The sequence below is a fragment of the Lactuca serriola genome, chromosome 9 (assembly GCF_051521515.1).
Source record: "Lactuca serriola cultivar US96UC23 chromosome 9, Lser_US96UC23_V15, whole genome shotgun sequence".
Classification (NCBI taxonomy): Eukaryota; Viridiplantae; Streptophyta; class Magnoliopsida; order Asterales; family Asteraceae; genus Lactuca; species Lactuca serriola.
The window spans coordinates 185481431-185504783 of record NC_136416.1 but is presented as its reverse complement, the minus strand read 5'-3'; the positions used below and the strand labels follow the sequence as shown (position 1 = coordinate 185504783).

The 23353-nt window shown below is 39.7% G+C and overlaps 1 pseudogene; it reads right to left on the bottom strand.

The window, feature by feature from the left end:
• Positions 1 to 14907: 14907 nt before the first annotated feature.
• Positions 14908 to 15456, bottom strand: LOC145076373 (uncharacterized; annotated as a pseudogene).
• Between the last annotated feature and the right edge of the window lie 7897 nt (positions 15457 to 23353).

Genomic DNA, 23353 nt, shown 5'->3' with positions numbered 1-23353 from the left:
TTTTTGTAAGTTACAATTTTGATCTAAATGGTTTTTGATTAATTCCATAACTTGTCCTCAAGTTATGGAAAGTGAAAAGTCTTTTTTTTCAAATGCCATAATAAAATAGTTTTATGCCCTCCATAACTTGTCCTCAAGTTATGGAACTTGAAAAGTTATACATAAATATTTTTTTTATGAACTCCATAACTTGTCCTCAAGTTATAGAATGTCAAGAGTCTTTTCATAAAATCTTTATTAAACTCATAAGTTATGGATTTCAAAAGTTTTGAAAGTTACAAAACTTGCCCTCAAGTTTTGGAATTTGTAAATGTAAAAGTCTAACTTTTGAAACATTTAGTTCCAAACCCTAGAATTTTAAAAGTTTAAAATTCAACCCTTATACTATTATAATATTATAGGCTCAATATATATATATATATATATATATATATATATATATATAGATATATGTATAAGAGTAAAGTCAGTCTTACCATTAGTAGGGCTCATTCACGAAGCCGGTCTATAAGGGGGTATAAGGTTATTGCCTATAAAATGGCAGTTTAATGGGTGTCCACTCTCACCCACCGTTTCCTTGACTGGCAGAGGGTCGTTAGCCGAACGGGTAGGATGGGAGATTAATTCTCATTATAAGTATGATGATAATTATAAAGTAACTAAACTTTATTAAAAATTCCAAATCTTAGTTAGTTTAGGAAAAATGTGAATTTGGTGCTAACCCATGAAATTACAGTTTGCACCTTGTTATGTCGTTAGTAGAGCGTGTGTGGTTAATCGTCACACTAATCTGGGGCTGATAGTGCGTGGCAAAGGGTAGCTTGATGTTAATCATATATCAATAGAGTGTTTCTGGTTAACCGACACATTGATTAGGTGGTTCTAACATTAAGTGTACCAAGCTAATTTGCATGGTTGTTCAAACCTTGTTTGTGATCCTCGATATCCCAGTCACAAACTTCAAGGGCACAATCGAGATTTAAACATGCCATTGAATAGTTCAATGAATCTCAAAAGATCTAGGAATTTCAATTCACTTAAAAGCTAAAGTTTTATTTTCGTTTTTCATGGTGGAAAGTGGTAAATCGTCATTTACCTACCTTCAAATATTTTACAATCAGATTATGGAATCCCTCTTCGAATTGTAAATTATTGTGTTGGGTCCTAGCCTTAATATTTCAATTGGGTGTTATATTAAGGACTTAAATAAACTAACTTGAATTTCTCCCTTGTAGATGTCTGCCTCAGACAACTATGGTCTTCCCAAATGTTATAGAACAAGCTTTTATTCCGTGGAAGTGAAAATCATACTTCCTTCCTCCATTTGGGAATTAAGTGAGAGGAAAATCATACTTCCTTCCTTTCTCCCTTGTAGATGTCTGCCTCAGACAACTATGGTCTTCCCAAATGTCCTAGCCTTAAAAATGTTGTTTTGCTAGAATTAAGTGAGAGGAAATTATACTTCATTCAAAAATCTAAAAGCCTAGATTGAGTTTTTAATCCAATTTATTCAAATATATATGAATGTTATGTTGGAATAGTTCAACATAAGGAAATTCTATATATGGAAATGATAATTGCGCTCTCAAAATTTGATTATGATTACGACATCCCTCTTCATAATTCGAATTTTGAGAACATGGAAAATAGAAATATTATAGCAAAAGACTGATCAAGTATCATGTCTTTATGTTAGACATTATGAATGGTGTCCATACGCTTCGAGTATAGGATTGATTCCATATGCTATAATATTCTCGTGTTCTAAATTTTCCAAATGCCTAGGGCATTTAGAGGGAAAAAGGAATAGAACCGGATATGGCTAAAGTGATTAAACAACTGTTAAGGAGAATCTAAGGTTTGCCAAGGATTGGTCGCTTAAGGATAGTTGGAAGTATAGTAATGGACATACCATATTGACATTATTATGAATAGACATGAGTCTATTAATAATGAGTTGTCATATGGAAAATATGGAATGTTTTCATATTGGGTGTTGGATATTAAGAATCTATGGTGAGAAAATTTTATGCAAGAAGGATGTTTAAAGGAATGTACTTTGAATTTGAGACTTCGCTTCCATGGAATTGTCTTGTAACAATCTCCAAAGGAATACCTTGTAATATCGTTCGTCAAGTCTCCGTGACTTTGAGTACCTAGACATTATAAAAGAATCATTGCATGATAGTTTAGAATCTAACACATTCTGGCAGTGAAAAAAATTTGGAATTCTTACACTGGTGATAAAGATTTGGAATTGTGAAATGAGTTTCATTAAACATGTGTTCAATCGATCTATCTCACAAAGTAAGGACCATAGAGAAACATAGTGTGCATGCTTGGAGCATGGAATAACTATTGTTTAGACAAACATAATGTTCATGCTTGGAGAATGGCATAGCTATTGTTTTTATTCAAGTATTAAGTTGATTATTCGAAACATTATACAATGAATAATGAGCAATCAATGACTCAAAAGGTTTTGGGTCATATAGAATTAGTATTATTGTTGTGTTTCACTCTGCATGTTTTGACTTCCCGAATAACTAGGTTATTCAAACCATCCACAGTCGATTATACTTTGGAAGTAGGTATTGAGGCAAGACTGTCATGAATGGGTCTGTAGTTTGTCTAGGACAAAGTGGCTGCAGTGTTCATGAGTACTCCTGGAATAAGATTCGAGTATTGGATACAACCCACACTCATTTGAATCACTTCATGGATTTTATCACGAGTGATTGTGAGACGATAATATCTTATATTTTTGAAGCAAAGACATATAGTTGAAGTTTACAAGTCGGTTGCACATTGATGAAATGTAAACGCACCGATAACTCAGTGTTATAAAACGTATCATTGTGTGTGATTTGATGAGTAAATAGAGCAAGCATATGAATCAAAGTTTATCCATTCCTTTTACCCATGTGGATAAAAGCGATATCCGTGGGCCCGTTGATGACTTAGTGATGACACCGCTAAGTGCTAGGCCAAGCCTGGACTGATGTGATTTGTTCAATTAGTCGGTCGTCATAAATCAGAAATCGAGAAACAATAGATGGACAGAGAGAATGATTATAATCCATGTCTCAGTCCATATTATATCCAGAATGGAGGAATATATGATCCCTTATCTAATGGACACGTCATTGACTAGGTCAGAGTTTGATAGCGGCTTTTAAGACCTACAATTGCTAGTTAGGTTGGAGTCGTGCTTGCAGTAATAGTTATTAGACTTATCCAAGTGGGAAACTGTTGGATTATGTGTCTAAAACTATAACTATTATTGGTATGTATATACTTTACCCCATAGTAGCATGGTTCATTTGGGTTGCATATCACCAGGACAATTTGATAAGATGGACTTTTGAGAAGAGGTTATTTATGATTTGTTAATATATTATAAGTTCTAATATATTAATATGAAATCATATTATTTAATTAGTATTGATCAAGAATTAATTTGGAATTAATTCTGTGATCAAAAAGAGACTTATTAACTATAAAGGGTTGATTGGTAAATCATTCAATCTTATGGTGTAGGCCAATGATCCATGATTCCTTAGGTTGGGCTAAACCCATGGATGATCCATGGAGGTTTAAACCCATGGATCCTAAGGAATATGGAAGGTCATGGCTATTAATGTTTACATGGTGTAACCCTAATATGCCACGCTATATAAGAAGACCTTAGCATCTAAAATTGAGTACTAGATACACTAGTGATCATTGGAATCCATGAGCCAATTTTGGAGTGTAAGAAACTATCTCAGATGTCATCTTTTGTTCTAGGTGTGTTGTGATTCCATTTGAGGCACTCATATAATTGGTGTTGAGTTCTTAAAGGCCAAACACAACAAGGCTTCCAACTACAACAAAAGGCATGTCATCTAACTAGAAATTTGTAGTAAAGATACTCTATTGTATGCTAGTTAGGATGATGCTTTGGAATTTTAAAGGTTGCATGTATATTAGAGAAAACATAGCTCCAAATCATCTAGGGTTCCATGTACACCATAGGAGAGTTAGAATGCTCAAAACCCTTCAGACCCGACTCGTCGAGTGCAGTTCACTGACTCGTCGAGTCCTTACTGAACTCGAGAAGTCGTGAAATCTCGCGTTGACTCGTCGAGTTTCCCTGTAACTCGCCGAGTTCATGCATGTCCAAATGTTGGGAAAACCCAAGCTGGCTCGCTGAGTCCGTGCATAAATCCTTGCACGACTATCTTCATCGGACTCGCCGAGTTGGCATTGCAACTCGTCGAGTCCCTTCAGTCCTTTCTCCATCTAGATGATTTTATGCTACTACAAAGCTCCATATTGCAGATCAAGCTTCCTAAGGCATGTTTATCACGTAAAGTTGCAAACTTTACGTGCATGCAAGGTTTTAAGAGCCAAAACCAAGCTAAAGAAGAGATTCTAGGCGAGGAAAATGCACTATCATGCTAAAGGCTGAAACTTTATGATTATAAGGACCAAGATGTGCCCATATCTGAAGTTGCAACTTCAGATCTTGGTTCATCACCCAAAATGAAACACCAACATGCTAAAATGCCCCCCCCCCCCCCCCCCCAAACTCATATATAGAAAGGTCTAGCTAGAAGGAGATCAAGGTAACGACTTGATACCTTCAAATGATGCTAAAAAGGGGTAGACTTCAAATCCACACACGTTCCTTGCCTCAAACTTCTTGATCTTCAAGCTCATTGAAACCAGATCTACCTTCCAAGCTGAAAACACACGAATATGGAGAGTAAACACGAATTAGGGTTTCTAGGTTCAAGGGGGGCTGTAAGGGAGGCCAAGGGAGGATAATGACCATTTAAACAAGGTGCAATACTCTTGAAATTAGGGTTTCATCCACCAGCTCCAACTCGTCGAGTCGTGTCCTCCGACTTGTCGAATTGGCCACTTAAAACACGCGGTTGATTTTGTTCCTACTCGATGAGTCAGGGTATGCAACTCGTCTAGTAGACCCTTTAAGATGTAAATAAAGCTGTAAAAATAATACCTGAGAGTCTGGGTGTTACAGTCGGAGAGTATCTCCCTATTATGGGATGAGGACCATTGGGGTCCGAGACAAGGTTAGGCCTTAGTAGCTCTCGATTTGGGAGAGACCTGTGGGTGTGGCCCGTTTGTTGGTATAAATTGGGTGAGACCCATGGGTGCTATGGCCTGTATGGTTTTGGAAGTGCGGGTGGGACCCGGTGTCGACTGGTTGGGTCAAAGTATTGGATCATGGTTAGATTGGGATGATTGTATGGTCAATAAGTGGCATAAGAGCGATGTATAGGCTAGGTAGCCTTATCAGTTGGACTCTTAGGAACCTGGTGGTTAGACCAGGTGTGAGACTAGCAGTCTCATCAGTGGATTGGGTATTTTTATATCCCTATTTAGTGAAAGGTTGCTGTGAATCAGAAGATTTCGAGTGAAATGCAAGTGTAAATCCTTGGATCTCAGGTTATGAGTTATGTAGCGGATTGGCTTTTAGTCGAGACTCGTTTTGGGAGTCATTAGTGCATATATGTAAGATTTTTATTTCAACAAATTATGGATTAAGGAATCTTTATGCCAAGGGTAGCAGTTGGAGGATTAAGGGTCAAAAGGATGTTTTCGGTTCTAATGATAAGAAGAGTCCCTTGTGATGGTGTTTCTGAATGGTTCCACCTGTGTGAAGGTCAGGCAAGTTATGGGGCTTTGGAATTATAGCAGTAACGTTTTGGTTCAACGGTTGAAGGATCAACGATTTGTTCAACATTAGGAGGTTTTGTTCGAAGCGTTGGTTCCAGGAGGGTGGTAAGGAGTAATTTCGAGGACGAAATCTAATTTAAGTGAGGGAGAGTTGTAACACCCTGTTCTGAATCGTTTCCTAATTTGGGACCATGACCTGAAGATCGGTTATCATAAGGCTTAGGGCCTTTGGGAAAGAGAGATTTAGATCAATTTGGGTGTGGGTAATATAAGTTAGTTGATCTAAGAGTCCAATTTGTGATTTGGAGCCCAAGGGTATATCGGTAAAGTGTTAGTTCGGGCTTTTTTTTAATTTTGGATTTTAGTTCAAGAAGTTTTAAGGCTAGGATGAGTTGATAGAAGTGTAGAGCTTGTTGTTACCTTTCCGTGGATACAAGGATCGTCGGAATCGGACTTAGAATGAAGAAGTTATGGCCTCCAGAAGTTGGTGGCTTAAAAGGCTAAGCCTTGTACGCAGGACATACAAGGGACTACGTTGGGTATACTAGGAAGAAGGGATCGTGGGCACTTTATGGAATACGTTGGGCGTATTGGGAGTCCGCGGGGCGTACTCCAGCCAGATGAAAACCCTAATTTTTAGAGTTTGCACCATATTTAAGCGTCATTATATCATCTCTTGGACATTTTAGACCAGCCTTCATCTCCCATTTCCATGAGATCGAAACCCAAGAGTGATTTGGTGAGTTTTGAACTTGAAAGAGTGTTTCTTGGTGGTTTGTGAAGAATAATAAGAAGATGAGCACTTGATGGGATAGCTTGAGCTTGTAGATCCAAGATCTTCTACTCATTTATAAGCATTTTGAGGTAAAAAGCTCTCACCTTGATGGTCTTTGGGGTAAGATCTAGTTATGGTTTGTGGACTTTTGATGGCTTTTGAGTTAAAAGTGAGCTGTTGATCTACTCTAGAAGCTATGGATGCTAGATCTTGGCTCCATTTAGTCCCCATGTTCATAAAAATGTCAATTTTATGGAAGATATTAGTCCATGCAAAGACCTTTATTGAGCACTTTTTGAGTTTTTGAGTCCCTTTAAGCCATACATGAACGTAAAGTTGTCAACTTTACATGATAAGTTCCCCTTTAGGATCAGACCTGAGAATTTAGCTTGAGGTCTCAACTGATTAAATGCTTATTGGAGTGAAAAAGTGGTCTGGGGAGTACGCTAGGTGTACCCAGCTGGTACGTTGCACATATTGACCCCGAACGGAGTATGCTTAGCGTACGAGCTGAGTATGCCCCGTGTACTCAGTAGATGGTTGTTTAGCCTTGGTATTCTCGGTTTGGGCCATTCTATCGGTTTTCTTATTTTGGGCCTTGTTCGACCATTAGACTCATATTTTAGGCTTCTGGTTTGTATTTTTGGGCTCCTTTGGATTTAAGCCCATGATGGGTTTTGGGCCCAATTTGGAAGATCGATCCATATTGGGATTTGGAATATCATTTAGGATTTGGGCCTTGGGAGTAGTTGAGTTGAGCCTTGGCTTTGGGCCAAGTGAGATAACTGATATAATGGTCTTTTACCCTGGTTATGGGCTAAGTAGTTTATACTCTTGGTTATGGGTCGGAATCCAATTAATAATTGGATGTTACTGATATTGATAGCGCGAAGATTTTTCCGGACCAGCAGATTTATTCGAGTGTTTCAGCAGCTAGATGTAAGTTTTCTCACTATGTTTAGTGGGTCAAAGGAACCAATGTCAGCCCATGGTTTGATATATTTAGTATGTTAGTTGCATGCTTGACTCTTACATGTGGTATGCATTTATATGTTACCGGGCAAGGCCCGAAGCCAGGCGGGGCCCGATGACTATCCTGTATGCTATTATCTTTATGATTATTGCATGTGTTTGTATGAATATGTGTTTTATGTGGGTTTAAGAAGAAAATAGAAAAAATGATGACCATGAGAGAGAGAGATAGAGAGAGAGAGAGAGGAAAATAGAAAAAAATGATAACCATGAGAGAGAGAGAAGGGGTGGGCCCATACTTTATCTTTTATTTATTCAAATAATAAGATAATGTTAAAAAATTTAAAAAAAACAAGATAAATCAATGTTCTCAAGTTTTCTAGAGACCATACCTACAAAAAAAATATATATTACAAACCATTCATGCAAATTGAAAATATTTTGGACATCATCCACATCTTTGCAAACCTCATAGATCTTTGCAGTTTACTCAAATAAAAAAAAAACAAAAAAAACGGGTTGATGTAAGTGGAATCGGTAAATTAATGGTTTAATTTAATGTCCACTTAAAAACATGTAGAAGGTCACATGAGTAAATTTAAATGCAAAAGTAACATTTTAAACTTAACATAATTGTTTTTTAAGAAAACGAAAGTAAGCGTTTTTTATATGATCTTATTGACCTTTAAAACACATGAACTCTCTATGATTCAAAGTTCTGGAGCTTCAGGAAGCTTGGACGATAAGCAATTCAAATGAAACATCGGTCAAAAAAATCCGAGTCTGCAATTTTTCCCCTCTGAAAAGAACACGCCAACAATTTGTCTTCATAATAAACCATAAATATTGTTCCATCATTTAAACGTTCAATCAGACACACAGGTTCCCACATCAACCAATCTAAAACAGGGCTAACACCTTCCTTGATCATCACCTCTCTATGCCAAGATTCCTTGATCCCATATTCCTTCATCACCCACAGCGAGAATTGAGGCTCAAAGGTATCACTTTGACATAAACAACCTTTAAAGACTGGCAAACTCAATCTCCAAATAAAACCGCCTAGCGGCCTCCTGTAACTCTACCAGTGTATCACATCGCTGGGTGGAAACAAACTGACGGATTTCAGTCTTGAGCACGCTCTGATGACGTGTCATCTGAGCCTGCTCAGAAGCAAACTCCGGGAAAAACATTGCCCTCTAGGTAAACATGCGGGTGATCTCCGTCACTGACTCCGTACCCTGTCTCAGATCCAAGAACTCATATGACAACCGCTCGCGCTCGACCCGTGGGATATAGCAAGCGCATAACATATCTCTGAACTTCTCCGAAGTAACAGCAGCTCTCTGATCATCTGTATATGACCCCGTCATCAATCTCCACCCATCCTTTGCCCTCGACCTCAACAAGTTCAGGGCACATCTGACCTTTTGTTCAGTAGGACATGAGCACGTGAAGAAACATCCCTCCACGTCAGACAACTACATCATGGCTATGATCGGATCCTGAGTCCCATCGAAGGTCGAGGGCTTCGTGTTATCGAAGTCCTGGTACTAGAAGCCCTGACTGGCTCCTCCCCTACCGCTGTTACAGCTGTTGTAGCTGATGTGGCAGCCGTGTTAGCTAGGGCTGCATATATGTCTTAAAAATACTCCATAATGGTGGTCTTAATAGACCCAAACATCACTGAAATCTGATCCCAAACAATCTCGACCACCTCCTCGTGGATGATCTCCCTGACACGATCCTCTGTCGACACTGGCCCATCCTAGTCGATAATCTCGGGTGCTGTCGGGGCACCCTGATCACCTTGCCCTGATCCCGATCCGGATCCAGTCACAAAATGCCTCGTAACCACCATACTGTAAAATACACCAGGAAGATATCAGATAATCTACACAAATAACAGGGAACCAACTCCCAACTAAACCCTAAGGGTTGTGACTTCTTTGCTACGCATATGGGTCCTGTGCTTTCAGTAGTACGAGCCCATACTACCTTCCACACCTACCCATATTTATCTCAAGTATCACCATAATTCCCTAACAATATACATATACATGGTGGTCGCTCAATCCTCACTCCTAGAGGAAGGCTAAGTATCTCATAACTGACCTACCGGCCTTACACAACCGACCCATGAAACTTCCACCAACCCTGTAGCATTCGTGTATGCTAGCCATACATAACGTTGGACCTCATAGACATCCGAATACTCGTTCCTACTCTAAGCCCACAACCAAACAAGGAACATCAAATAAAGCTGAACCAAACATTCTCAGGCTATAAGATCTTAATTATGTACAATCGTGATGCATACACTAAGCAACTACATTAATGATGTCAATCTCATAAAGGAAAACCCTAGGCTATCAGGCATCATACAATTCGGAAATTCTATCATGCAATTCATGAAAATCCTTAGCCTAGTACTAACATGCTGTTCTAACATATCACATAATCAAATAACTGCATGGTATTTTGGGGTCTACTTACTGGCTCCGGCTGATCATACACTTTGCATCCTCCTTCAATTATTTTGAAAACCATTTAAAAATCATTTTGAAAATCTTTCCTTGATTAGAGACTGGATTCACACGAGTGTTCCTCCAATTCACTCAAACCAAGGCTCTGGTACCAACTTGTAACAACCATAAAATTCAAGCCAATTTAAAACTTTTTAAAAACATTTCAAAACCATTAAGCATTACAAAATTTGTTTTCAAAATAGTATAATATCAGAGTATCCCAGAAACAAGGTCATAAACACGAAGAGCTGTACGATCACACCTTTGCCTTCCTGCGATCATCTGATGTACCTGAAACCAGAACTGAAACTGTAAGCCCAAAGCTTAGTGAGTTCCCCCAAAATACCCACACACACAACAATATACATATAATCAGGAAGAACGTACTATGGGTCCAGTCAACCATCAGGTTGGAATACCCCAGGCCCTCAACTATCTAGTTGGAATGCCCACATACTATGGGTCCAATCCTCCTCAGGATGCAATACCTCAGGCCCACAACCAAACAGGTTGGAATGCCCACATACTACTAGTCTAGTCATCATCGGGATGGAATACTCACGACCTAAGTAAGAGAAAAAACAGAACTTTGAAAAGAAAAAAAGGGTGTGGTGCATGCGATCAGCCGAGCTCAAGTCAGTTCTCCCAAATTACCCATACAAGTTTATGATATGATATGATGAAGTAATCAACATGCTAGATTAGGGCTAAGGATCTAGGAGGATGCCTTATGTGCCTGTTATATGCGCTTATTGAGCTATATGCTAGCATTGGTTAGACAGTGCTAGGATAACCTGTTTAGGTTATGCCTGATTATGTGAGCTTATAATGCATGCTAGTACAGATTCCTATGTAGAGGATAGAACAGTGTGATTGGATTATGTTATGGTTAGATTTTCCTTTGTTTAAATGATGCTTGCTCTGTGCCTTGTGGGATTCTGAGTGATGGGAGTTAGTCATTAGATGAATACGTTAAGTCACATGTGATCAAGGTTGAATAATCTCAGAGTTCTGGATTTGACCCTACTGTGTAGCTCTCGTTTAAGTCTAACCATTGTAGGGACGAGTCCTTTGCTTGAAGGATTATCTGAGCCTCATCACATGTGGTGGTATTCATGTAATGGCTGATTGGCATTAAGAGGAAACCTTCAACAGCTGAGTACTGGTTGGGTCATAGGTTTCCCTACGGTAAGCCTAGGATGAGGTTAGTGCTGGGTGCAGTGATGGTAGTAGTACAAGGGACTTGGTAGAGTTGAGGCAATTCTTGAGGAAAGTACGGATAGATGTGGAAGGTAGTATGGGCCCATACTACTGAAAGCAGAGGATCTGTACTCGATTCAAGAGGGGACCAGACAAAACCAGGGAACTTGCAGTGCGTGTGAGGTCCCTCAGTAGTGATGTGTATTTTGATGATTGTTATGGCATGCTTTCAGTATAACGACATCGCAAGATGGACCAGTGGATGGATCAGGTGTCATAGAGGGGTCAGAATCGGGTTCACGGATCGAGCAGCTCGAGGAGCGGATGAGAGAGTTTGTATCACCTGAGATTACGTGCGGTATTCGTGACCATACTCCTGTGATCAAGGAGGGTATCCTAGAGATTTTGGATGAGAGGCTTGGAGCCTTTCGCACAGAGCTGATGGCTATGTTGGGAGCGCATACTTTGACTTTCCAGGAGTTCAGATCTTGTGGAGCTCCAGATTATCATGGGGCTAGGGACCCCATTGCTAGTGGCAGATGGTTGGCTGATGTCACCAACGCTTTTCGTTCTAGCCGGTGTCCCGAGGGGGACAAGGTTCGAATCGCCTCATGTCTTCTGAAGGACAGAGCACAGGATTGGTGGGAGGAGGTTGGTCATGCTATCGGGGATGATGCCGCGTTGGACGCGATGACATGGAGTGATTTCTCTGCCAAGTTCAAGGCCGAGTTTGCACCGATTATTGAGGTGCAACAGTTAGCCCGGGAGTTCCAGGATCTACAGTAGACGACCAAGACGGTGGCGGGGATCACCGCCAAGTTCAGGGAGAGGGCTCTTCTTGTTCCGCAGTATGTCGCGGATAAGGATATGAAGAAGGCTCGGTATCACGATATGCTGAGAGACGACATCAGAGAGTTTGTGAGTCGGTCTAGCTGCAAGACGCTGGAGGATATGGTTGCTCGGGCCAGGGAAAAGGAGATCGATCTGGAACACCTCGGGAAGAGGAAGCTGGAGGAGGTTCAGGTATCTACGGGATCGGGAAAAAGGCCCAAGACATCAGACTCTAGATCGAGAGGTCCTTAGGACCGAGGCCGCTATGGCAAGTGTGGCAGGACGCACGAGGGTGCGTGTAGGAGTGGCAGCGGTGGTGATTCTGGTTGCTTGAAGTGCGGCCGGATTGGTCATTTCAACAGAGATTGTACTGCTACCACCACCCAGGGATCAGACCTGTTATGTTTCCATTGCAGTCAGAGTGGCCAAAAGAAGGCCCAATATCCGAGTTTTCATTCAGCGGGACAGATGATGGCGGTAGTGCCTTGCTAGTTCGGGAAGGTGTCGATTGGAAATGGATCGGTTAGATCCCCAGCTGTGGTTAGTCAGGTTTTCAGCGAAGTGGCCAGGGGATGGTAGGAAAAATTGGAAATTCTTCTGAGCTGTGAGCCGTGAGGAGCTAGTCAAGTCGAAGTGGGGGAGAGCCATATGTGTGGCCAAGGATAGAAGTAAGTACAAGACTAGGGTGGTTTCCCAGTCTTGGTAAGGAAGGAAGCAACTCAAGTGGCTGTTTGGATGGAGGATCAGGTTAGTTGGGAGTTGGAGAAAACTTTCCAACCTTGAGTTTGTGTATTCATGTCCAGCGGGTGACTGGTTCGGGAAAACCAGGTTGCAGAGCCTTCGCCATGTGCGAGTTTAGGCGGGATATAAGACTGTGGGGGTAGCCGTAGCATTCCCCAGCAGCAAGTCGTGAGGAAAGTGTCGTAAGACTGCGAGTAAGTTGTAGCGTTCATTAGCAGTTTAGTTCGCAGAGTGTGGGCGGAGGCCCGTATCTCCTAGTAAACGATGGGGATCAGGAAAGCCTAAGTCGTTGAGGTTTAGTATGGAGTTGGCCTGCATAGCCCTTGTTAGGTGAGGCCACTCCAGTATGCAGTTGGGTGAGACCCGTGGGCGAGGCCCGTATGTTAGCAACAGTATAGGTGAGACCTGGGAGCAGGATTGCTTAGTAGTATGGTTTGGGTGAGACCTGTGGGCGAGGCCTGTGCGACAGTAGTTAGGCAGGTGAGACTAGAGGGGAGGACCGCTCTAGGATATAGTTGGGTGAGACCTGTGGCCGAGGCCCGTGAGATTATAGCAGCACAGGTGGGACCTGGTAGGGACCTTAGGGTCAAGATAGGGGATCGAGGATCCCAAGACTCGTAGCTCCAGAGTGGCAGGATAGATAGAGCAGTTTAGATAGCCGAAGTTTCTTCGAAAGTTGTTGGGAGCGACTAAGAGATTGTGCTAGTTGTAGTGACCGGTGAGTATCTGGTAACCCAGTTATCGGCATAATCTATAGAGGGACCAGAGGTGGTCTCGGTCCATTCGGAAGGCGAATGAGAAATGTCAAGACTTTAAGGCAGGGAAGTGACAATAAAGAAGTATGGTGCAGGATAGCTAGTTGACCGAGGAGTGCTACGCCTCTCGCAGCAGGGTTGGATAATCTCAGAGGGAAGGGTTTGACCCTGTTGCGCAGCTCTCGTTGGAGTCTAACCGTTACAAGGATGAATCTTTTACTTAAAGGATTATATAATCCATACGCTGGGTTGGGTGCTCAACGCTAAGTTATAGTAGCATGAGGTGTTCGATAGGTATTGGTGGTAGTGACCAGCACTAGGAGTGGCTGGAGTAATGGATAGCATGAAGCATATGTCTTTCACAGTGGTAGAGGAGGTGGTTCGTGGTGGAACGTTGCCGTTGGAAGGGAAGAAAACGCGCAAGGACAAAGGGGGGGGGGGGAAACCCCTAGAATTTCAGCATAAGTACTTGGGGAGTACTGGAAGGATTGTCAGTTGAGTGAGCTGTGTGCTCAGGATTGGTGGGATTGGAGTGCACTTGAAGATCGATAACTACAAGGACTAGTTTTATTCTGGGTAACCGGGCGGAAGGTCCATGAGAGTGGTCGGCCGGAGTTATAGTTATCAGGCAGGGGTGATGTGAGCGGATTGCAGGACAGTTGGCCATAGTGGACTTTGAGGACGAAGTCTAGTTTAAGTGGGGGGAGAGTTGTAACACCCAGAATCAGAAAGACCAAGAAAACACTACTAGAAAAATAGCCTTTTACGACGCGCAATGCGTGTCGTAAAACGCTCAGACGACGCGCAAATACGCGTCAAGAAAGGCGCTGTCATAATGAGAGACGACACGCTTTTGCGCGTCGTCTATAGACGACGCGCATTTACGACGCCCATTTATGACATGCAATGCATATCATTAAAAGCCCTGTCAAGAAAGGCCATGTCATAAATGAAGATGACACATATTTTTGCGTATCGTAAATTTAAATGTTTAAAAAAACATATTTATATATTTATTAATGTTTAAATTAAATTTGCATTTAATGTATCTTAATAGAAATAAAATATCATATCCAAAAAATACAATCTATTGCATAAAATGTAATGTCATAAAATTCTATTTCTTACAATATATAAATTTGCATACATCTAATGTACTATGTGTTTCATACTAACAATTGAAATGAAGAATGTAACACTTGCATTTGCAGCATTTTATATCTTCCAACTTGAGCTTTCTTTTCCTCTTCTAACTCCACAGCTATTCGCTTTCATCAACCCTGTAAACATAACAAAAAATCACTTGTCATTTTCATTCTACTTTTAAAATTAATTCTTATTAGGACATTCTACTTTTAAACAATCTAGCAAAGTTTTCAAAAAATATAATTTTTAACTTTTTATGGGAAGTACATTGCTATTTCTTGAATTTACAACACGCATTGCGCATACGCATGCATGTCCGCATAAAAGCTTTCGATACATAAGAAGAAACATTATGGTGGATAAGTAAGGAGACATCTACCAAGTTATAGCATTGGTCAACCACACAAGCAACCGAGGATAAAGTCAATGAAAGGTCAACTATCATCAGATAACCATAAAAAGTTTTCAATCCTTCCATCCCAATTCCAAATATGCTATTCCTCACCTGAAATCCCAACCATGCCCTTGACCGAAAACATAAAGAAGTCATGTTGGGGAAAATATTGAACAAATTCTGTAGGGTAAATTTGTATCTTCCAAAAGGCCCTTTAGTCATACCTAGTGAATCCTAAGTTAGAAATAGTGGAGCATCTGTTATAGTCCAGTGACATGTTTTTAGGTGGATAAGGTGGATTGTGGGTAGTTTAAGTCCTCTAACATCTATCAAGTTAAGAACTTGAAGATTAGGGAAGGACTTATTCAACTATGTTAGTTCCTTATCATCTAACCGTATGGACTCAATTGTTAAACTTGTTACCATTAACATCTGATTCTATTTTCAACAGAAAGCCATGCATTCTTCACCTCTAATTCAACAAGATTGTTACCCGAATCAACAAAAACAAACAAGAACATTAAGAGTATCCAATTAAAAATAATTTCACAGCATGCCATTGCATCAAGACTTTAATACATGCAAATGTATCATGTATTACCAAAAATGTTTATCATATATAAGCCCTATTCAAGGATAATTTCATCCTTATAAAAGATTAAACTAAATACAAATCATAAAGATTCTAAAAAACAGTTGACAACATTGGAATTGATAGCTTATTAGAAGAATATGATAGAAATGAAGAATAAGAGTTTTAAATAACGATTGTTTATGAGGTACATTGGGAATCTTTATCCTTACAGTTGATGCAAACTCAAATGCTTAGAGTAAACAAAAGAACAACAATTGACCACCGATTTTGACCATTTCTTAAAAGATTATTAAGTAGAACACTTTAAATAACATTCTTATGCATTTGTAAGTAAAACTTACTCATGATTGCTTTAGCAATTGATTTAGACATGTTATGATAGTTTTGTTTGTTTTGGAAGCAACAATTCATCGCCAAATGGGAGACTGTTATATATTGTATATCTGGTTGTAGTAAATTCTACCAGAACAGTGCATGTGCAGTTCAATCCTAGACACAAATATCCTAGTATTCATCAGATTTGATCTATCTACTGTACAAATAATCAACATGTCATTGAATTTATAATAAGGGTAAAGTCGGAAAAACTCCAACAAACTATACTTATTGTCCCAGATTTGCTTTATGTCACCTCTTACATTTATGTTGTAGCTTGGATCTGATTCCATTTTCTTGATTTCTAATAGGTACTTTCATGAATCAATATTTGCATTAAATTGGCGGAATATTAAAAATTTAAAAGGGAAAATGATTAATTAAATACCTTCATCGTCAAGTTTTAGGCTTTTTTTGACACGGTCGAAATCCACCAAGGCTTTGTTGTCGAGTGTGTTGGGATTCTAAAAAGACATGTATGAAATGACTATTTTGCCTTTTATGTTTGAAATTAAAGTCATGTTATGTTACCTGAATTGTGATGATGTCTTGTCTTGTGAAGGGTTCATCGGTTAGAAGCTTTTTCCAGTTTTTGGTTTTGAGGTTTAATTCTTTAATTGCCTATTGAGAAATATATGGAAATGGGTGTTTATAATTTATAAAGAAATATATATATATATATATATATATATATATATATATATATATATATATATATATATATTATTTAATGATTAAAATAGGAAGAAAAGAATAAACCTCGTAGGAGTAGACATTTCCGGTTGTCTTTATGGCAACAATGTGTGTGAACTCTATGAAAACCTTGTTTAATACAAGGCAATGATACTCCCTTAGAATATAGAAAAAATGGTTTTTTTTAAAGAAGATGAGGAATATCAAGAATGTTATTATAAAGAAAGAATATGTATAATGGAAGGATACCTTCCGAGTTACAAGAAATTATAAAAGATATCAAAATTTAAAAATGGCACCTGTAATTGTGCGAGCTTGGCACATGTTCTTAGAGCTGGAGAAGGTGATTCCTTAAGTGCATGTGCCAAACAACAGAGTGCACCGAACAACAAAGTGCATCAACATCATCCTTTCTTAGCTCATCGTTTTTTCAACATGCATGAAAAATGTTTTTAAAAAAATAAAAAGAGAACAGGAATTGATGTTGGGAGAATAACAAACTAACAACATACCCATCCAATACAAGCTTCAAATGATGCACAAGTGTTGAAATGTGTCCTATAACCTAATGAAAATAAATTGATGGCATTTAGTCAATAATTTATGACAAATATAATTATTACAAACCCAAAAGATAAAATCATTCATTAACCTGAACACGAGGGATTAATCTTATCAAGGTTTTTATCGAAAAACATATACCAAGCTTCAGGACGTCCTTCTCTCTTTCTTCGATGGTGGTATTTTATCGCTTATTTATCCTATTCCACTACATCTATCTCTCAACATTTTTCAGTACCTGAAAATTAACAATTTCAAATTAACAAATGTGCTATTTCAATACTACTAGATGAACGAAGAAAAACACATAAATAAAGTTGAGGTTCAATAGTAAAATCAATAGATGAGTAAAGTTTGTGACTCTTGATTCTCAATCGTGGTGGTCTGGTGCTATAATGCTATTTCAGAAAAAAGAAAACTTGCAAATTGAAAATAACAAGCACACGAATCGAGATTCAGTTGTTAGAAATCGTGAAAAGAAGGAGAAGCAAACAACAATAAGACTCACGATTCACTATCACTACTAGTATCCATGCATGATAGGATAAAAACTAGAAAGGAGGAGAAACAACTTGGACAAAATCAGAACATTGAAAATTCAGGAAAAATGGAGAAGAAATCGATTCACTTGAAATTTAAATAAGAAATAAAAGAAATCAACTAACCGATGCTTCTGGAATTGGAGAAGACGTTTGGATTTTCCATAGAAATCGAATGTTGAAGAGTTATGACGCCTTTATTGAGAATATGAAGTTGAGGGATTAATGAGAAGTCGTGTTCCTCTTATTTGCTGAATGGATGAAGAAAAAGGACCAAGGCTAGAAGCGCAACTGGACTAGGGTTTGTAAATGTGAGGAGTCGTACTAGATGGAGTAGGGTAGAGGTGAATAGGAGTTTATTTACCAATCTTATGTTGATATTATTGTGTCTAATCGTCGCCATAAGGATACGATCGAGATAGAATGGTCTTCAATTTCTGGAAGGAAGCGAGAGTGTTATAGAGAGGGGGGGATCAGACTCACGGAGATCTAAGGAGAGAGTGAGCGGTCTTCAATCCGATCGAGAGAGAATCGTCGTCATAAAGATGCGATCGAGAGAGAATGGTCTTCGATCCGTCGGGTGGATATCTAATGAGAGAGTGAGCGGGGTACTTCAATATTTTGGGGGATTTCCCCCCTTTAGCTATTAATGAAGGATCAGACTCGCGTTCTTACAACACAGAACAAAGCCAACATAAAACCATGTTTCTGGTGGTGGCGGCTGTTAGGTTCTACAGAGAGAAGGAGGGGAGAAAATCAAGGTCATCGGCAGGTGGAGAGGAAAGAATGAACGGGTATTCAAAATTTTTGGGGATTTTGTTTCCTCCGTGTTTGGTAAGTCGAAGAGGGGGGCGGGGGGTTTAATTTTTAGGATCCAATAGGCGGTGTATCATTTTCCGCCTAAAAGGCGTGTTTCATTAAAAAATTATAAAGCGACACACTTACATGACGCACATTTTATGAAAGGCACCCTTCGTATTTATTTTTTCTTCTTTTCTGAAACTAATTTTAGGGCACACATAAATACGTGTCCTCTATCCTTAAAATTTTGGAAAACTGACTTTAATTTTTAGGGCACGCACAAATGTGTGTCGTCTATCAGTGTATGTCATTGTTTGCACGTCATTAAAGGCCTGTTTTCTAGTAGTGAAAGAAAGGAAAAGTTCTAAGTCATGAGTCAACTCGTCGAGTCCATGGAGGAACTCGACGAGTCGGAGCGAGATCCGGGGCATAGAGTAAGTGACCGACTCAGAGAGTCGGCTAGTGGACTCGCCGAGTCTGGTCTCGGCGTGAAAAACCCTAATCCCGGGGGTTGTGCCCTATTTAAAGAACATTACATCCCTTCCCCAGCCTCTTTACTCCCCTTTTGAGATCCAGAAACCCTAAATCGTGAGTGATAGCCCTTGGAAGCAATTTAGAGCCTAGATAAGTATTTTGGTGGAAAAGGGCTTGAAGATCAAAATGCTTGCTGCAAAGGAGTGGTGTAGATCCGGGATCTACTTTAGTTTGAGCATATATTGGAGGTAATAAGTTGTTGCTTTTGCTTTATTGCAATTAGATCTATCTTATGTTTGAGATTTGGGGCATTTTGGGCATGATTGAGATCTATGTCGAGTTAGAGGCCTAGATCTGAGGTTGCTACCTTAGATCTAGACTTGTGATGGTCTAGAAGGTCATAAAGTTTATGTCAATATGTTGTTGCTGAAGCCCCTTTGTCTTAAACCCTAGCCCTAGAGTGTTTTGGGCCTTTAGCTCCTTGGTTTCACGTAAACTTGCAACTTTTCGTGGGGGATAGACTGTAGAAGAGTGGATCTATGGATTGGAGCCCCTGCATGGCTCGAAAAGCCACTGTATGGATTGAGATCTGAAGAGACTCGGCGAGTCACATGGGTGTACTCGGCGAGTTTTATGAACATAAGCATGGACTCGGCGAGTTGGAAGAACAACTTGGCGAGTTTGTTGAAGATTGCCTTGGACTCAACGAGTCTGTTCTTGGACTCGGCGAGTCTGGTCGCAGAACCTCAACCTTTTCTGGTTAAGACGCAGATCAATGAGTTGATAAGTGACTAAGTCTATGAGTTGACTCGGCGAGTCGAGTCAACTGGAAGGTTGACTTTGACCAGGACTTTGACTTTGACCAAAGTTGACTTAGTTTGACTTCTAGAGTTCAGTTTGGAACTAAGTGTTATATTGATAATAGTAGCTCGTGGAGCAGCGGTTCAGAGAGTTGTCGCACAACAGCCATAGGGTTATCAGCAAAGTTTAGCAGTGCAGGTGAGTTTCCCTTTGTGTGAATGGGTCTACGACCATAATCTCAGCCCATGTAGTTGTGAGTAGGAAGACCCGGGGGTTAGCCCTAGGCATAGTATGCTCGTATGACATTCAGGACTAAGATCCAATGTTAGCAGTCGGGTACCCAAGGAATGGTTTGTATGATAGTTATACTTGTTGTCTGTGTGATACATGTATGTGCCTGGTAGGGAGGTGAGTGTGGGCGAGGTCCCGTATCTCACTAATAGCAGAGTGTGGACGGTGTTCCATACCTCATTAGCAGTAGAGACGGGGCGAGGCCCAAGTAAGGAAAAGAGTGAATGTGGGCTGGGCCCGTATCTCACTATCAATAGGAGCATGGATGTGGTTCCATGATTCATCAGTAGTAGGACAGGGGCGAGGCCCAAGATAAGCGAGGCCTTAGTACAGTAATCTAGTAGAGTATGTTAGTTATGTGTTGTGATATGATTGTATGTTAGTATATGTTAGCGGGCGGGGCCCAGAGACAGGCGGGGCCTAACAAAAACTGATATGTACGTCGAGCGGGGCTCGAAGCCAGGCGAGGCCTGGGCCAGGTGGGTCCTGGTGGCGGACGGGGTCTGATAGCGGGCGAGGCCCAATGTAGCGGGCGGGAGCCCAATATGTGGTTATGTGCTCAGTGTTATGTATGGCATGTGTGGATCAGTAGATATGTATGGTATGCGGTAGGTTGGGGAACTCACTAAGCTTCGTGCTTACGATTTTCAGTTTTGGTTTCAGGTATTCAGTTTTCAGAAGAGGAGCTCGGGAGGGTTGTAGTGCACACACCATGGCAAGTTAGCGTGGGGTGTTTACTCTGATAATTAAGCAAGTGTTTTGGAAATGAAACTATGATTTGTTATATAAACCCTTTTTGTATGTTTGAATGACTTAACTCTATGAATTAGTAATGTTTTAAAAGAAATTTTTGGACTCGAAATTTGGGATGTTACAATCTAGTTATGGTGTATTTTGTGGAATTTTGGTGACTTTTGAGTTAAAAGTGAGCTGTTGAGCTACTCTAGAAGCTATGGATGCTAGATCTTGGCTTCATTTAGTCCCCATGTTCATAAAAATGTCAATTTTATGGAAGATATTGGTCCATGCAAAGACTTTATTGAGCTCTTTTTGAGTTTTTGAGTCCCTTTAAGCCATGCATGAATATAAAGTTGTCAACTTTACGTGATAAGTTCCTCTTTAGGACCAGACCTGAGAGTTTGGCTTGAGGTCTCAAACGATTAAGTGCTTATTGGAGTGAAAAAGTGGTCTGGAGAGTACGTTGGGCGTACCCAGCTGGTACGTTGCGCATACTGACCCCGTACGGAGTACGCTTAGCGTACGAGCTGAGTACGCCCCGCGTACTCAGCAAATGGATGTTTAGGCTTGGTATTCTAGGTTTGGGCCATTGTATGGGTTTTCTTATTTTGGGCCTTGTTCGGCCATTAGACTCATATTTTGGGCTTCTAGTTTGTATTTTTCGCCTCCTTTGGATTTAGGCCCATGATGGGTTTTGGGCCAAATTTGGAAGATCGAGCCATATTGGGCTTTGGAATATCATTTAGGATTTGGGCCTTGGGAGTAGTTGTGTTGAGCCTTGGCTTTTGGGCCAAGTGAGATAAATGATAGAATGGTCTTTTACCCTGGTTATGGGCTAAGTAGTTCAGAATCTTGGTTATGGGTCAGAATCCAATTAATAATTGGATGTTACTGATATTGATAGCACGGAGATTTTTCCGTACCAACAGATTTATTCGAGTGTTTCAGCAGCTAGATGTAAGTTTCCTCACTGTGTTTAGCGGGTCAAAGGAACCAATGTCGGCCCATGGTTTGATATGTTTAGTATGCTAGTTGCATGCTTGACTCTTACATGTGCTATGCGTTTAAATGTTACCGGGTAAGCCCCGAAGCCAGGCAGGGCCCGATGACTATCCTGTATGCTATTATCTTTGTGATTATTGCATGCGTTTGTATGATTATGTGTTTTATGTGGGTTTAAGAAGAAAATAGAAAAAAAATGATGACCATGAGAGAGTGAGAGAGAAGGAAATAGAAAAAAATGATGACCATGAGAGAGAGAGAGAAGGGGTGGGCCAATACTTTATCTTTTATTTATTCAAATAATAAGATAATGTTAAAAAATATAAAAAATAAATAGGATAAATCAATGTTCTCAAGTTTCCTAAAGACCATACCTAAAAAAAAAATCCAAATTACAAACCATTCATACAAATTGAAAATATTTTGGACATTATTCACCAGTTCTTTGCAAAGCGCATAGATCTTTGCAGTTTACTCAAATAAAAAAAACGGGTTGATGTAAGTGGAATATGTAAATTAAAAGAAAATACCGACAATAGTAAAAAAAAATGGGGGGTATTTTAAAAAAATAGACATAAAAATGGAGTTTTCCGGATATAGACATGCATTCCGCGGAGATAGCTCCACGGAATCTACTGTAGCTCCGTGGAATGGCAAAATCGTAAATAAATCAATGTACTAAAAAAAACACTAAAGATCCATTCTGCGGAGCTGCCTCCGAGGAATGAGCTCAGTCCGCAGAGATAGCTCCGAGGAATGGATCTTTAGTGTTTTTTTTTTTTTTTTTTTTTTTTTTTTTTTTTTTTTTTTTCATATCGATTTTTCGGGGTTTAGATTCATTCCCCCAACTCATTATTTTTAATAAAAGATTATCATACTATTATAATCTTTACTTGAAAATAGTTAGTTGGGAAATTAATATAAATCCCGAAGAATCGATGTGAAAAAAAAAAAAAAAAACTCAAGATCCATTCCGCGGAGCTATCTCTGCGGAATGCATGTCTATATCCGGAAATGTCTATTTTTGTGTCTATATTTTGAAAAACCTCTCATTTTTTGACTATTGCCGGTATTTTCCGGTAAATTAATGTTTTAATTTAATGTCCACTTAAAAACATGTAGAAGGTCACATGAGTAAATTTAAATGCAATAGTAACATTTTAAACTTAAAATAATTGTTTTTTAACAAAACGATAGTGGGCGTTTTTGATATGATCTTATTGACCTTTAAAACACATAAACTCTCTCTGATTCAAAGTTCCGTAGCTTCAGGAAGCTTGGACGATAAGCAATTCCAGTGAAACATCGGTCAAAAAAATCCGAGTCTGCAATTGTTCCCCTCTTAAAAGAACACGCCAACAATTTGTCTTCATAATAAACCATCAAAATTGTTCCATCTTTTAAACCTTCAGTCAGATACACAGGCTCCCACATCACCCAATCCAGATCAGGG